Source organism: Micromys minutus (assembly GCF_963924665.1).
Source record: "Micromys minutus genome assembly, chromosome: 27".
In the NCBI taxonomy this organism is placed as follows: domain Eukaryota; kingdom Metazoa; phylum Chordata; class Mammalia; order Rodentia; family Muridae; genus Micromys; species Micromys minutus.
This window is the reverse complement of record NC_137962.1, coordinates 39,301,104-39,317,579: the sequence shown is the minus strand read 5'-3', so window position 1 is coordinate 39,317,579 and position 16,476 is coordinate 39,301,104.

Sequence of the window (16,476 nt, the reverse complement as noted above, 5' to 3'; positions counted from 1 at the left end):
AGGCCCCAATGGCGGGTTACAACATGAACTTATTACCCATATGCACACATATTCATATTTTGAAGTACAAGCACATGTAGGTCTCATGAAAAGTGTATCTGGAAGGAACCATCAACAGTCATAATGATTAACCCTTAGGGAGAAACTGAGGCAAAGAAAAGTGAAACTGACTGACAGCTTCCTACCTCTCTCGAACTACAGGGGTTAGGATTTGAACCTAGACAGTGTAATTTTGCACAAGTCCATCCCAAGCCTCAGGCTACATACAGGAGAGCAGGTGGGCCTGGAGACTGGAGGGAAGTACCAGACCTGCAGGATCTCCATGACTACAACCAAATATCCGAGAGGAGCCTCCCCAGGGTCCAGTGTTGATGGTGTAGCAGAAACTAGAGGCCTCGAACCAGATTCACTGCAATAAGCATTTGCAAGTAAACCTGTTTGAGCAATAGGATATACCACATGACATACTGCAGCTACAAATACCACAATACAATCCAGTACAGCTACAAATACAACAATGCTTTCTTTCATTTTAATTTAATTTTTAAAAATTTCTTTTGTGGGGGATGTTACAAGGGTGGGCAGACATGGAAGGACTGGGAAATGAGTGGAGTTAGAGTACATGATGTGAAACTCCCAAAGACTCAATTAAAAATATTATGTTGGGCTGGAGAGATGGGCTGTTAACACTGACTTCTTCCAGAGGTCCTGAGTTCAATTCCCAGCAACCATATGGTGGCTCGCAGCCATCTGTAATGAGATCTGATGCCCTCTTCTGGTGTGTCTGAAGACAGCCAAGCCACAGTGTACTCATATACATAAAATAAATAAATCTTTTTAAAAATATTATGTTGAGAAAAATTGTTTTCATGTGTGTGCCCACCTGCACGCCTGTGTATCTTTAGGCTCACCACCTGCATGTAGTACCCCTGGAGGCCAGAAGAGGGAGTCAGATCCCCAGAACCGAGGTTACAGGCAGTTGTGAGCTGCCTGGTGTGGGTTCAAGGAACTAAGCTCAGGTCGGCAAGACAGGCGAAGGCTCCTTAACTTCAGAGCTGTGTCTCCAGCCCCTAGACTTCAGAATTCTAACACAAACAGTCCAGAATCCTTCACATCCACCATTCTGTTACTCTGAACTGTTTTACTTGGGCAGCCTCCCTTCGCTCCCACAATTGGGTCTAGAAAAACCGTGGTTACTTCGAGCAGCTAGTAGAGAGTCAAATCTTGCAGTGTGGCTGGTCACAGCTTATGTCTCTCAGAGGGAAGAGACCTGAGTGTTTTTGCAGGCTTTTCTGGAAGTGTTTTGCTTTGTGTTTGCTGAAGTCTCTCTCCCCTCCCTCCTCATCTCCCTTAGTGGGCAGACTGCCTTTTGTCTTCTCTCTGGAACCCCAGGTCAAGCTCAGATGGGACCCTGTGCTGAGAGAAAGTTGGCATGCATGCCGAATGTTATAGCTTTCAGAAAGGAAGGAAGGAAGGAAGGAAGGAAGGAAGGAAGGAAGGAAGGAAGGAAGGAAAGAAAGAAGGAAGAAAGGAAGGGGGGAAGGTAGGAAGAAACTGGGGAGAAAAAAACATTTCTTTCCCCAGCCAAACCCTGGACACGCTGCAGGAATGCCTGTACCAAAGAATAAATACAGGGCAGGAGCTGGGTGATCTGTGGCTTCCGGGACAGACTCCTGTGGGTGCCTGTGCCCCCAGACCTGAGGGAAAGAGACATATAGAAGAGCCGGGGAGGATGGAAGAGCCCAGAACAGGACAGAGGAGCCTCAGGCAAGGCCATAGGCAGTACCAGGGTCCTTGTCACCACACATCTCCTGTGTTGGTTAGTTTTTGCCAGCTTGACACAGGTTAGAGTCATCTGGGAAGAGGGACTCTCAGTTGAGAACATGCTTCTAGCAGATTGCCTGTGGGCAAATCTTGATTAATTCTTGACTCATGATTGATGTGAGAGGGACCAGCCCAGTGTGCGCAGTGTCACCACCTGGGCTGGTGGGCCTGGATTATATAAGAAAGCTGGTTGAGCAAGTCATAGAGAACAAGCCAGTAAACAGCCTTCCTCCATGGACCCTTGATTTCTCTTCATGGTGAAATGTCATTTTGTAAGCAGAAATAAACCCTTTCCTCCCCGGGCCGCTTTTTCTTTTCTTTCTTTCTTTCTTTTTTTATTTTTAAGATTTATTTTTTTATTTCATATATGTGATTACACTGTAGCTGTCTTCAGACACACCAGAAGAGGGCATCGGATCCCATTACAGACGGTTGTGAGCCACCCTGTGGTTGCCAGGAATTGAACTCAGGTCCTCTGGAAGAGCAGTCAGTGCTCTTAACCACTGAGCCATCTCTCCAGCCCAGCACACTTTCTTTTTCTAATGGTGTTTTACCATAGAAATAGATACCTAAGTAATACAAATGGTAACAAAACAAAACAAGCCAGGCAGTGGTGACACACACCTTTAGTCCCAGCACTTGGAAGGCAGAGAGGTAGGCGGACCTCTGAATTCAAGACCAGCCTGATCTCTATAGTGAGTTCCAGGACAGCCAGGGCTACACAGAGAAACCCTGACTCCAAAACAAAACAAATGAACAAATCAAAGACAAATGCCAGTTAATTTGTTAAAGCCCTCCAGGGCCAGCATGTGGGATGGCTGTCACCTAAACCCATAAAGGATTAGGTTGATTAGAAGGGGCTAGTTAGTCTCATCCCTGAGGATGGAGAAAGAACTCAGAGATAGAGGTCTGTCCAGGTTCCCAGGCCAGAGGTGCTTGAGGCTGTGGCTCTCAGGACAGGGGAGAGCAGGAGCAGGCATAGTTAGTGGCATTCAGGACCAGACTTGGGCTAGCCTTTGTGAGCTGGCTAGCTCTGCCCCACTGGCCCTGTTGTGTGGGGTTGTGGGAACCTGGCCACCAGATTTACTCTGCATTCAATGCTCTTTCTCTAACCAGATGACTGTGTAAAGTCTCAGACCTATAGAAAAGTCTTGCGACTGGATGGTCCAGTACCACCTGCCCTGATACCTGGCTTCACCAGATGCCAAAGTTCTGCCTTCTTGTTACTCTATCCTGTTCTCCATTCTGATACACCCATGCCTACATGTACTGACTCTTAGGATCCTTGGGGATAGAACATCCCTCAGGATGCTGAATCTCCCATATACAGTGGTGTGGTATTTTCAAGTTAACTGTGCACAGCCTTCTAAACACCTTAAGTTCTAGCCAGTCCCTAATACAATGCAATTACTGTGTGCACAGCTGTTATGGGGGTCTCCCAGACCCAGTCTGGGAAGGTCTGAGCCTGTTCAGCACAGTAAAACCTGAGCATGGAACAAACCCAGGACCTTGCTAATGCTGGGTGCTCAACCACTGAGCCACACCCCCAGCCCATTTCCCCTTTTATTTATTTTAATTGTATCATTGTTTTGTTATGATGATCTGTGTGTGTGCGCGCGCATTCGTACACCTGTGTATGAAAATATGAAAGTGAAGATTCAGAGATTAGAAACTTAGGAGTCGGTTCTCTCCTTCCACCAAGGGTTCTGGGGATCAAACCCAAGTTGTTAGGCTTCTACCGCAAGCACTGTGATCTCAGTTCTCCCCCATCCAACCCGTCCTTTCTCTGACTTTCTTTTCTGAATATTTTTGACTGTCAGTTACTTGGATCTATGCACGAAGGAAGGCAGCTGTGCTCGGCTGAGGACATCTCTGAATTTAAGATGTATGTCGCTGAATGGGATGACTACAGGCATGACACCATGCTTACATTGGTTGCATCTATTTCTCTGGCCATAAAACATCATGACCAAGGAAACTTACAAAAGGGACTGTTTAATTTGGATCTCACCATGCCAAAGAGTTAGTAGTCCATGATCATCATGACAGGAAGCTTGAGAGCAGGCAGGCAGGCATGGCGCTGGAGCAGTAGCTAAGAGCATACATCTTGAGGAGCGGGTATGAGACACCGGAAGTGTCCTGGGCTTCTGAAGCCAAAAAGCTCACCCCTAGGGACAAACCTTTTTTAGTAAGGCCACACCTCTTTTTGCGTGTTTGTTTGGTTTTGGAAACAGGGTTTCTCTGTGTAGCCTTGGTTGACCTGGAACTCACTATAGACCAAACTGGCCTTGTACTCTGCTGGCTTCTGCCTCCTGAGTCCTGGGATTAAAGGCATCTACCACCCGGTGACCAAGTTTTCAAATGTATGATGGAGTGCTCAGGAATGCCATTGTCCTTCAAACTGCCATAGTGGTACAGCAGCTGTGGCCAGAGGAACCTACCTAGTGAACCAGTGCACTGAGCACCTGCAGGAAATGGACAGCGGACAGCAAACCTAACAGGCAAACCACTTTCAAACTTCTCCAGGGATTCCAAGAACGTTCTCCTAGAGCGTGTTTCTTTTCTGTATCCAAGCTTCGATCTGGAGGACCATGCCACGTTGGTTGCCTTTATTTCTTTTAATCCGGTCTTTCTTGACTTCAGTGTGAATGCAGGTTCCTGACCAAGCATCTTGTGAAATGTGATGAATTTGTCTTGGTGTTTGTTGTCATCTTCCAAAGGATTTGAACCAGGGCCTCTATCCTAGTTACAAATTGACAACCAATGGGGGGAGGGGTAGGACTTGTCTCTCTTGATGCTGAAGTCAGACTGTGGTTTATAAAAAGCATAGTTGAGGCCAAGCTTTGTGGTGCATACTTTTAATCCCACACTCCAGAGGCAAAGGCAGGAGGATCTCTGTGAGTTTGAGGTCACATAACAGGGTTGGTTCACACAGCAAAGTCCAATCTAGTCAGAGTTATGGAGAGAGACTGTCTCAGAAAGAATTGAGGGGGAGGGAGGGAGTGGGAGAGAGAGGGAGGAAGGAGCTCTTACTTGATTTCCTAGGGTGAAATTTTTAACATAGCTGCTGTTTGGAGCATGGTTTCTCTGCTTCCTGGGATTGAAGAAGCTGCAGACAGCAACCAGGCTATGACAGATGTGCAGATGTTGGGCTTTTTTCTATCACACTGGTTAGTTTTGTTTTAAAGATGTATTTATTTATGTATATGAACACACTGCAACAGTCTTCAGACACAGCAGAAGAGAGCATCAGATCCTATTACAGATGGTTGTGAGCCACCAAGTAGGAATTGAACTCAGAACCTCTGCAAGAGCAGTCATTGCCTTCCCTTAATCCCTGAGCCATCCCTCCAGCCCAGCTGGTTGGTTCTTATCAGTTTCATTCAAACCAAAATCAACTGGGGAAAGGGACCTCAACTGAGAAAAATGTCCCTATCAGCGGGCCCGTGGGCTTGTTGGATATGTCTGTGGGGCATTTTCTTGGCTAATGATTGATGTGGTCAGGGCCACCCCTGTGTCAGGCTATTCTGTGTTGTATAGGAGAACAGGCTAGGTGGTGGTGACACAGCTTTAGTCCCAGCATTCAGAAGCAGAGGCAAGTGAATCTCTGTGAGTTTGAGGCCAGCGTGGTCTACAGAGTGAATTCCAGGATAGCCAGGGCTACACAGAGAAGCTACATAGAGAAACCCTGTCTCAAAAAATAAAACAGGGCTAAAGAGATGGCTCAGCAGTTAAGAGAACTGACTGATCTTCCAGAGGTCCTGAGTTAAATTCCCCACAACTACACAGTGGCTCACAACCATCTGTAATGAGATCTGATGCCCTCTTCTGGTGTGTCTGAAGACAGCTACAGTGTACTCATATATATATAAATAAAGTTCACATTTTTTTAAAAAAGAAAAACAAACAAACAGAAGAAAACAGGGAGGGGGCTGGAGAGATGGCTCAGCAATTAAGAGCACTGACTGCTCTTCCAGAGGTCCTGAGTTCAAATTCCAGCAACCACATGGTGGTTCACAACTAACTGCCTGTAATGGGATCTGATGCCCTCTTCTGGTGTGTGCCTGAAGACAGCTACAGTGTACAAATAAAAATAAAAAAGAAAGAAAGAAAACAGGGAGAGCAAGCCAAGGGGAGGAGGCCAATAATTAGCATTTCTTCATGGACTCTGCTCATTCAGCTCCTGCCTTGGGTTCCTGCCTTAGATACCCTCAGTAAAGAACACACCCTTTCCTCCCAGGTTAGATTTTGGTCCTGGTGCTTATCACAACAACAGAGAACAAACTAAGGCACCTACTAAGATAGTAACATTTTTCTTGTTTTAAATTGATGTGTTGGAGCTGGAGAGATGGCTCAGTGGTTAAGAGCACTGACTGTTCTTCCAGAGGTCCTGAGTTCAATTCCCAGAAACCACGAGGTGGTTCACAACCATCTGTAATGAGATCTGATGCCCTCTTCTGGTGTGTCTGAAGACAGTGACAGTGTACTCACACACATAAAATAAATAATTAAATTAAAAAATGTTTTTAAGGGGCTGGAGAGATGGCTCAGCAGTTAAGAGCACTGACTGCTCTTCCAGAGGTCCTGAGTTCAAATCCCAGCAACCACATGGTGGCTCATAACCATCTGTAATGAGATCTGATGTCCTCTTCTGGTGTGTCTGAAGACAGCGACAGTGTACTTACTTATAATAATAAATAAATGTTTAAAAAAATGTTTTTAATTGATGTGTTTTTGCAGGTGTGCACACTTGTTCCTATGCACAGATACCTGAAGAGAGCCTTTGGTTCTCCCTGTCACTCTCTCAGTCACCTGTGTCCTTGAGGCAGCGTCTCTTTCACAACCATGGAGCTTGCATTTTTCTCTTCTAGGCTGGAAGCCAGCAAGCCCCCTCCCCTGCCTCACCTTCGGTCTCTACTCCAGTCATGGCCAAGATTTTGTTTGTGTTAGTGGGAAATCCCCAGTCTGTCACATGGGTGCTGGGGTCTAAAGCTCAGAACCCAAGATTGTACAGCAAGCTCTTAACTACTGAACTGTTTGCTCTGTGCCTTTGATATGCTAAGGACAGCTGTCGCCACTCCCCCGGTAGTCTACCGAGGTCCTTGAGATGTTTGTTTGTTTGCTTGGTTTGGTTTTCCAGACAGAGTTTCTCTGTGTAGCCCTGGCTGTCCTGGAACTCACTCTGTAGACCAGGCGGGCACTAAACTTAGAGATCTGCCTGCCTCTGCCTCCCAGGTGCTATGATTAAAGGAACATGCCACCACCACCTTGTTCGAGGCCAGCTCGATCAGACAACAGGTTCCCCAGGGCAGGAACTAGGACTGAAAGAAAAGAGAGACAGTTGTCAAAATTATAACAGCCAGTTCTGAGGCTGAAGCAAGTCTTCTTTATTCAGTCCTTTTTTAAATCACTTTAATTACATGCAGAAAGATAATATCAGTTCTGAGTCAGGGACCAAGCAAGTCGGTAATCAAATACTCTGGAAACCTCTTTCTGGGGGCTAGGTGGGGAGACCAGGGACAAAAGTGAGTTCCAAGAGACAAAGGAACTGCCACACCTACATCCACTGAGCAGACCCTGAGTTACAAATGTAAATGTTCTTAATCCAGGTCAGTTTCCTGACCTTAGTTAGAGCCAGAGTCAGATTTGACTTCTAATTGTCCTGGTGAAGTCAAGATTCCCACCACCAACTATCCAGTGGCACCAAAAGGCTCTCCACACCCCCAGGGAGGTTTTTTTTCTTCCTTTTTGCTTGTCTTCTATGATAATGGCAACAGTAACAGCTTGGGATGAAGGACCCGTGAGCTAGTCAAATGCTCTTCCATTCCTGTGCCTCACTAACCTTTTTCTTTTTTAAATAATTGTTTAATATATACTGTCACCCTCTTCAGACACACAAGAAGACAGCGTCAGATCCCATTACAGATGGTTGTGAGCCACCATGTGGTTGCTGGGAATTGGACTCAGGACCTCTGGAAGAGCAGTCAGTGCTCTTAACCGCTGAGCCATCTCTCCAGCCCCTCTCTCTTTCCACAGTAACAAAGGAGGGGAAGAAACTGTCTTCTAGATGAGACTTGGCCACTGGACTCATAAACTCAGAAGCTGTGGCTAAGGTAAGACCTGTATAGGATGAAGGCTCTCAACATTCCATTGTGGATAAAAGAGGGGCCCTACCTTTAGCCAAGGAGCTTTTGGTAATTAATGGCTGCTAGGAAGGGAGTCATTTTTCTTCGTTGGTGTAGTGACTGGTAAATTGCCCTATGTGTCATAATAACCAGAATGTGCCTGTAGCCCTGACTCAGTTCAGTGGATCACATACATATGTCATTACATACCTGTATGGAATTGTCAGAGAATACATTTAAAAATACAATAAAGGGGGGGGGGGAGTAATACGTGCTGGCTGTTTATAAAGAATTACAGCAGTAGAGGAGCACATGAAGTGAAAAATAAAAGCCAATGGACTGGGGCCGGAGAAATGGCTTTGTGGTTAGGAGCACTGTCTTCTCTTCCAGAGATCATGAGTTCAATTCCCAGCAACCACATGGAGGCTCACAGCTGTATCTTCAGTTTCAGGGGATCCGACACCTTCGCATAGACACTCATCGGGCAAAATACCAATGAACATAAAGAATAAATAAATCATTAAGAAATGTGACCACAGCACTGGGGTGAGTTTTCGAGATGGGGCCTTATTTCTTAGGTTGGCCTGGATCCTCCTGCCCCAGGCTTCCCTTGTGGCCATTTATTCAACCAAACTCTGTTGTGCATTCCTGAGTTACATAGTTAAAAGACCAAAGTCTCCCTCTTGAGGTCTGTTACAGAATAGTCTGGAAATCCTGTGGCAGCCAACAGAGGCAAGCCTCTGGTGGGCCCCACGGTCATAACCTTCCCACTTCCCGTGCACACCCTGGGCTCTTGGAAATGAGAATGGATGCGGTTTGTGGGTTCAGGGCGGCTACTAGCCTAAAGCACGTGAGTCATTGCATGTCCCAATGCCTGGCCTCCGGCTCCAGGTATACACCTTGACCACATGTCAGACATCTCCTTTGAAGTCTAAGTGTCCTCTCTACCAGCTGACCTGGGACAGGACTATCCTGATGAGCCAGATGACAGCTTGTCTCATTGAACCTCACACAGGACAAGAGATCTGAAGCTCTTTCCTACTGGGGCTCCCCAGTCAACTTTAAATTTATCCCCCTTGTCCCCATTTATGGGAGGAGCAGTTTTGAGAGTTGGTGAAGTGTGGGAGTCAGACTTAACTCAGTCCCCATCTGGCCATAGAAGTGATCATGATAGAGAACTGGGGGTGCTGGAACTTGGTAACGGCTCAGTCAACATGAACTATCTCTCTGTATGAGTTCCCAGACTCCTCTGCTTCCTAAAAGTGAGTTGTTGTAGTCTGTGGCCCTGAGGCTGTTTTCTCATCTGCATATCAATCTCCAACCACCTTTGCCTCGTAGATGAGACCAGTTAGAATTGTGCCAAGAAACTGTAGCCTGCATCGCCTTGACTTTGGGAGGGTGTGTTTGTCTTTCTGCCCCTCGGCTCCAAGTACGTGTGAGCTGAGCTGACAACTGATTTCCCAACTGGGAAGGAGTAAGTGAAAGATTAGTTTCCCTGGAGTGAGGCTGGGAGGTGTGAAGGGTCCAGGAACTCTGCCACCACCAGTGGGCACAGGAAGGGAAGGCGTGCCAGAGGAAGGCTCTGGAGTCAGATCTGAGCCATCACTTCTCTAACCCGCCCATCTTGTGTCTGCTCCTGGAAGCAGGAAGTCCTCCTCCCTCACCATCCCCAGCCAACCTTGACTGTGGGTTTTTTCCTCCAAAAACATGGCCTCCCAGTTGCCTTGCTCTGGGGCAATGGAAAAGTTTAAGGTCATCTGTGGCTGCATAGCAATTCTGAAGCCAGCCTGGGTTACTCTCCCTCCCTTTCTCTCTCTCCTTCCTTTCTCCTTTCTTTCCTCTTTTTTTTTTTTTTTTTTTTTTTTTTTTTGAGACAGGGTTTCTCTATGTAGCCCGGGCTATCCTGGAACTTCATCTATAGAACAGGCTGGCCTCAAACTCACAGATGACCTGCCTTTTGAGTGAGTGGTGGAATTAAAGTGTGAGCCATCACTGTCTTAGTCTTACACATACAGACGTGCCACTCTATCAGGATGTTAGAAGTCAGAAGTGGGCTAAGTTTACTGAGCCAGCTGGGTCATGTCCCTTCTGGAGGTCTGGTGCAGAAACCTCCATTATTGTCACCTTACCCAGCTCCCCCAACTGCCTGCCTCCCACTCCTACTTAGGTGGAAGTTCTTTCTGATGGGGTGGAGGGGAGAAATCCATTTCAAAAAGAGGTCTTTAGGACTTTGGTGACTAGGAGACAGTTGGAACGAAGCCTCTCATTGTAGCCTTGGCTGTCCTGGATTTGATGTGCACACCAAGTTGGCCTGGAATTCACAGAGATTCTCCTGCCTCTGCCTCCCGAGTGCTGGGACTAAAGGGGTCCACCATGCCTGGCTGCAAGGGCTTTTATCAGAACCATCCCCCTAGCAACAGTGATTCAGGCTGCTTCTTTAATTTTCTCTCCTCCCCCGCCATGTTTCTTATGTTGACTACAGAGACAGAACACAGCTGTCTAGTTTCACAGTAGCTTCAGAATTGTACAAATGTCACCTACTTTTTTGCTGGACAGTACATGCCATAATTTGGTATGTCATAATTTAACTTATTTACTTTAAAATAACTGTATTATTTTATAACATACAATGCTTCTATTGTAGATTCTCCAGAGTTTTCTGGCTGCCCCATGCACAAATTCTAAGCCCTCTGCCATAACTTAAAGTCATTATGACTGGGCCTGTGCACCCCTCCACCCACATTCCCCTTTGATGTCCTCAAACCAGCTACACAGCCTTCCAGGGCACCTGTCACACGCATACGCGCACGCGCACACAGCCAGGCTCTGACCATTCTGAGCACTGTCACAGAGCACTAATAGCAATACCCACCTACTCCTTTGGCATCGGAGCCAGGAAGGTCAGCCTGGAGTGACCCTGGTCACCTGGTGACCACACCTGCTGGAGCCTTTCTTTGCCTTTCTTTTTCTTTTTCTTTCTTTCTTTCTTCCTTTCTTCTTTTCTCTCTCTCTCTCTTCCTTCTTTCCTTCCTTTCTTTTTATCCCTTCATTTTACTTTATTGACAGAATCTCACTATGCAGCCCTCACTGTCCTGGAACTCATTCTGTAGACCAGGCTGGCCTTGAACTCACGCAGATCTGCCTGCCTGAGCCTCCCAACAGCTGGGACTAAAGGTGCGCACCACTACGCCCTGCTACTCTGTCCCTTTCTGACACCTCAGTTTTTGCACCTTGACAGAGACACACTGAGTGACGGGTGAGGCAGAGGGGAAAGTGGATGAGCAGCCAGTGCTCCTAACCACTGAGCTCTCCAGCCACAGTGTCCACTGTTTTAAACAGATCTGTCTCAGAAAAATCCAAACATTTTCTCCCTTGTGATAACATGGATTCTGCCCACTGGAGGAGACACACAAAGCCATGCATTTTGGTGAGCAGCCTCTTACTTCATAACAAGGGCAATCATTTAGCACCTTAAGTTTCCAAGAGGCAGAAGGATAATGGGCAGGGATGTCCAGGACCTCAGTCCTGGGTGTCACCTGCTTCTGCATTTGTGCTCAGGAGCAAAACCTGATGAGCATTCACATGTCAGGCCAGCCTGGCTTGGGAGTTCTGCTGTGTGGCTTCGGGCAGTTACTTCACCTCTCTGTTCCATGCATTGCCGAACACTCCTTTGGGGTGCAAAAGCAGCACCGAGAACCAATGAGGACTCACTTGGCAAGGCTCAGCTGCTGGATGGGCCAGGCAGAGGGGAGGGCAGGACTTCTCCTGAGAGCTGCAGGCTAGGAGGCAAAGGGCGTCTCTCTTCCTGTCTCTTACCTTTGTCCTCTCCAAAGGACCCCTTGGCCTTTATCTGCTTCTGAGATTGGAGGTCACAGTGGCCCCTGGTGTCCTTGCTGTGTTCACACTTCCTTGGAGAGCTCACTTTGCTGCAGACCTTTGCTGTCCTAGACATTTCAGAAGCCTTGCCTTGGGGTCTCCTGAGACCTCCCTGAGGAGCCCTCCAGCATGTCCCCTGCCCCACAGTCTACATCCTGACACTGCATCACACCTGGAAATCTGCCAGATTTCCTTTACCCTCCCGATTTACCACTTTGCCCTTTTACATGGTTCCCTATCCCACTGTGCAATACCTCTGCACACAGTGGCCAGAGATTGCTACCTTCATTCCACGAACACTCCTCCCGTTGTAAGGATCTCCTCCCTTTCAGGCCCCCTACTCTCTATAGTGCCCGGCTTCCCACCGATGGGCTTTACCAAGTTGTCCCACCAGGTTGGAGCTGCCTGCATGGTTCTATTAAAGTCTTACTCTGGTCCTCCAAAGCCCAGCTCCTTCCTTCCACTGAGCTGTCTCTCCCTCAGCCCCTCCTGTCCCCACCCCCAACCCTCACCCACCCCTCCCACATTACCCTCAGCAAGGCCTTACTTCTTATCTAGGAAAGTATGTGCAAGTTAGAGGCTGAACTTTGACCCCCACAGAGGTTTGCAGACTCTGAGGATCCTTTGTCAGAACTTTTGTCTCCTGGAGGGTAGCAGCCTTACAACAGGGTGGACTATGTCCTTGCTACCCTGGCTGGTGGCATCTGATATGACTCTTTTCCTGCCTGACACTTTCCTTTCTCATTGGCCACCGCTGCTCTCTGTGTTCCGCCCACTCACCTTGGCCCTTCTGTGTCTCTTTCACGGTATCTGATGCCAGTTTCTACACACACAGACACACACACTCCACTCTGTCCGGCTGGATGCCTTCACCACCCCCTTGTCCTGCTTCTGTGTCTGCTGCTGGGGTTGACTCTGGGTGAGGTCATGTCCCTCCATTGGCTCCCACCTCACTGACTGGAATCCAAAGTCCCTGAGACCAGGTGTGCCTCCTTCCTCAGCCACCTCATGTCACTTAAACTCACCTGTGCCCACTGTGCTTGTTTTAGTCACTCTGCACACTCCTGTCACATGTCCCTTGTGCCAGATGTTTCTTCACTATGGAAATCTTCCTCTTGTAATAGAAATGGCCCCTTTCCTTCCTGGCTTCAAATATGTTCGCTGCTTTAAAAAATGGTTACACCAGGTGGGAGGCAGAGGCAGGTGAATCTTTGTGGGTTGGAGGCCAGCCTGATTTACAGAGTGGGTTCCAGGACAGCCAGGGCTACACAGAGAAATCCTATCTTAGGAACACAAAGCAAAACAAAAAAGTTACACTTATTGTGTATGCACACTCATGAACTTAACACAAGCCATGTGCTGGGGTCAGAAGAAAAACGTCTGGAAGGCAGAGCTCTTCTTCACTTTGTGGGTCTGGGTAATTGTCCTGAAGTCCTTAGGTTTGGTTGCAAGCACCTTTATCTACTGAGCCATCTCAACTGCCCAGTGTTGGTGCCTTTTATTTTTATTCATGTATATGTGCATGTGATGGTGTCCAGTAAGGACACCAGAAAAGGGCACTGGATCCTCTGGAACCGGAGTAACAGCCTATGAGCCTGCTGTCGTGGGTGCTGGGAATGAAACTCAGGTCTTCTGGGAGAGTAGCAAGTGCTCTTAGCAAAGTCATGTTCTCCAGGTCTCTATGCTGGCTTTTTGAAAACAGTTTTAATTTCGTGTGTAAGAGTTTTATACGTATGTACGTTTGTGTACCACATGCATGCCTGGTAAAGGTGGAGACCTGAAGGGAATGTCAGGTCCCCGGAACTGGAGTTACAGATGGTTGTGAGACACCACGTGGGTTCTGGGAATTGAATCCAGTTCCTCTGGAAAAGCAGCCAGTGCTCTTAGCCTCTGAGCCATCTCTCCTGAACCCAGGTAGGTTCTGACTGGAGCCTCCGTCCCTCTGAAGACCTCTACTTGTCTGTCTGTCACCATCCCTTTCCAACAAATACATTTTCTTTTTTGAAAGCAGGATCTGTGTAGCCCAGCCTACCTCAAACTCTCAGGCCTTCCTGCCTCAGTCTCCCTTGTGCTGGAATCACAGGTGTGCATCACTATGCCAGCTGAATTTAATGGTTACTGTTCCTTTTCTTCTCTGTGCTTCTATTTCCCACTGCCCTTTGACCCCCACACAGGCAGGCAGGCATCTCTTTTCTGCTCCTGGCTTTATACCCAAGTGTCCGACACATACTAAAAACATTAGAAATCTTGAGTTCAGAATGAGCCAGGGGTCTTACGAGGAGGTGGAAGGAAATTTTGGACAGTGGCTGAGGAGTCAGCCACCCTGTAGAGTCACCAAGCCTTTCAAGGGCTCCTGTGTATAACTTTGCAAGATGTTACAGCCAAGAGTATAGTGAGCTCCCTGCCCCATATGAACCTGATGCCTACTCGAATGCGATGTATATGTTTTCCCACGCCAGGGTTCGTTTCTCTGTCACAGAAGTCCGAGGTAGAGTGACAGTCCGGGTAACAGCGAGGCTCCGCTGTAGAGACTACATTTCCCAGGAAGGTTGCCCGCAGCGCTGCAGCTCTGAGGCTTTTAAAGGGCCTCAACGGCTAAATCTGGAGCGATCTGGTCGGGAGTCCGGGATTGGGTGGGGGCTGCCTGATGGAAGCCGGCCACAGAGAGCCTCCTGAGAGGAGGATTGTGTGGGCAGACAGGAGTCACCCAGGCTCCTGGCTCTGTAGAGTCCCGGAAGTAAGGCTAGGCTATGCCAGCCCGGGGCAGCCCCTCTTATCTCGCCCAACTCGGCATCTCCCAGAAAACCCCGTTTCTTCTCTTAACTCCCCAGAAACATGAGGTGGAGCTGTTAATCTTGTGTGGGGGCGGGAGGCTCCTCCTCCACCTACTTGCCTGCCCCTCCTTGTCCCAACCCAAGGCGTCCCCTTCCACAATTCTGTCTTCTGGAGAAGATGTAGTGTTTTGGGATGGGGGCAGGGGGCAGGTAATAGATGTTAGAGGACTGCGGGGGCGGTAAAGATGTTAAAGCTGCGAGTCTAAACGAAGGTCTAGGGTCTGTGCAGAGCTGAGCCTCACTGCACAATGCCTCTTACCACTCCTTCCAAGCCCCAAGCCCTCTGGGTAAAGGTGGATATGTGGTCCTGATCACAATATATACTCTTCCTGCCAAAGAATCGAGAAATTGCTGGGAGCATCTTGCAAACTGTTATGGACTATGAGAATAAAAAAATGTCAACATCATGTGATCCTATTCATTTTGTTTGGATTTGTGGGGAGCATTGTATAGTATCTCAGAGGTAAGGGCATTTGGGTACCTTCTCCATAAAGATCTTAGTGGAAATCCAGAGAATCTGTTTCCAAACCACCCTACTAGAATGTGTTTTCAAATTAGGAAGCTGCAGGGTCACTGACAGCATCAGAATTTAAAACCCCGACCTTTTGAATTAAATTGGCTTCCAAACAGCAATCCTTTCACCCAGATAAGTCTGCAATGAAAGAAGCACCCTGTCTTGGTTCCTCCCTTCCCCTTCCTCCTGGATTAACCTATTGTGTGTGTGTGTGTGTGTGTGTGTGTGTTCATCTAAGTTTCTGGTGTGACAAACAGCCCCAGGCCTTAGCAGAGGTTAGTTCATCTTGATCAGCTACAATTCCCCATTCCCAGGTTACTGTTTAATTAAACAACCTCGTGCCTTTTTGATAGGAAATCAAAACACTGGGGTCCAGGGATCGAGCTCGGGTAAGCACAACCGTCAGAACCCTACTTCAGGGCCGCTGCCAAGAGGACCAGGCATTTGGAGTAGGATGTCCGCTGCAGACAAGAGGTTTGGGCTCTCTGGGGGGTCTCTTTGGCAGATCTCAGGGTCATTAAATTCTCCCGGAGCCTAGGACTCTCAACAGCCCCAGGTCGGACTACAGGTGGTGGCGCCCCTTGCTCACTTTGTGAATTTTTGCCCAGCAGTGCTGGAGAGATCGATACATTTTAACAAAGACATGGCATCTTCCCAGCAAAATGGCGGTGGTCCCGACCACGACTCCCTGGTTGACTGCATACCTCCTATACCTAAGTCACAACCAGCGAAACGAGGACCCCTCCTCGGCTTCTCCCTCTGCGCCCCGTTTTTCCAAGTCTCTAAAGCACACGGAGCCTCTGCTCATCCCAAGGGCCCCCAGCCTGATCAGAGCCATGGGACAGCTCCTATGATATAGACTGAACCCCCATCAAGGCACACCCCCACCTTGAAGAGGCCAGTGGGGGAGAGGACCTTCACCCTCAGGGTGGGCCTCGGGATCCTGCTTCTCACACCCCCCAAAATCCCAAGCTAGCAAGTCATGTAAATGAACTCTAATACTCAGACATATGGAAGATGGGAGGGGGTCTTTGAAGAGAACAGACCACCCGGGAGGCCCGTCCGCATCTCCCAGGGGTCCCAGGAAGCTTTGGGGGGCTTGGGCTCTGGGAGCAATCTCCTCGCCGAGGTTCGGGGGTGCATTGAGTGGAGAGGCGACTCAAGAGGGGGAAGGGACAAAGTTTGAAAGTGCCCTTCCAACTCTTCCAGGGAAAGTTTCCTTGGGGGCCCCGCAGGCAGAGAGGGGGTAGGGGTGTCTGGGGAGCTGTGGTCGGGTGACCCCCGAGAGGTGACGGGACCCCGG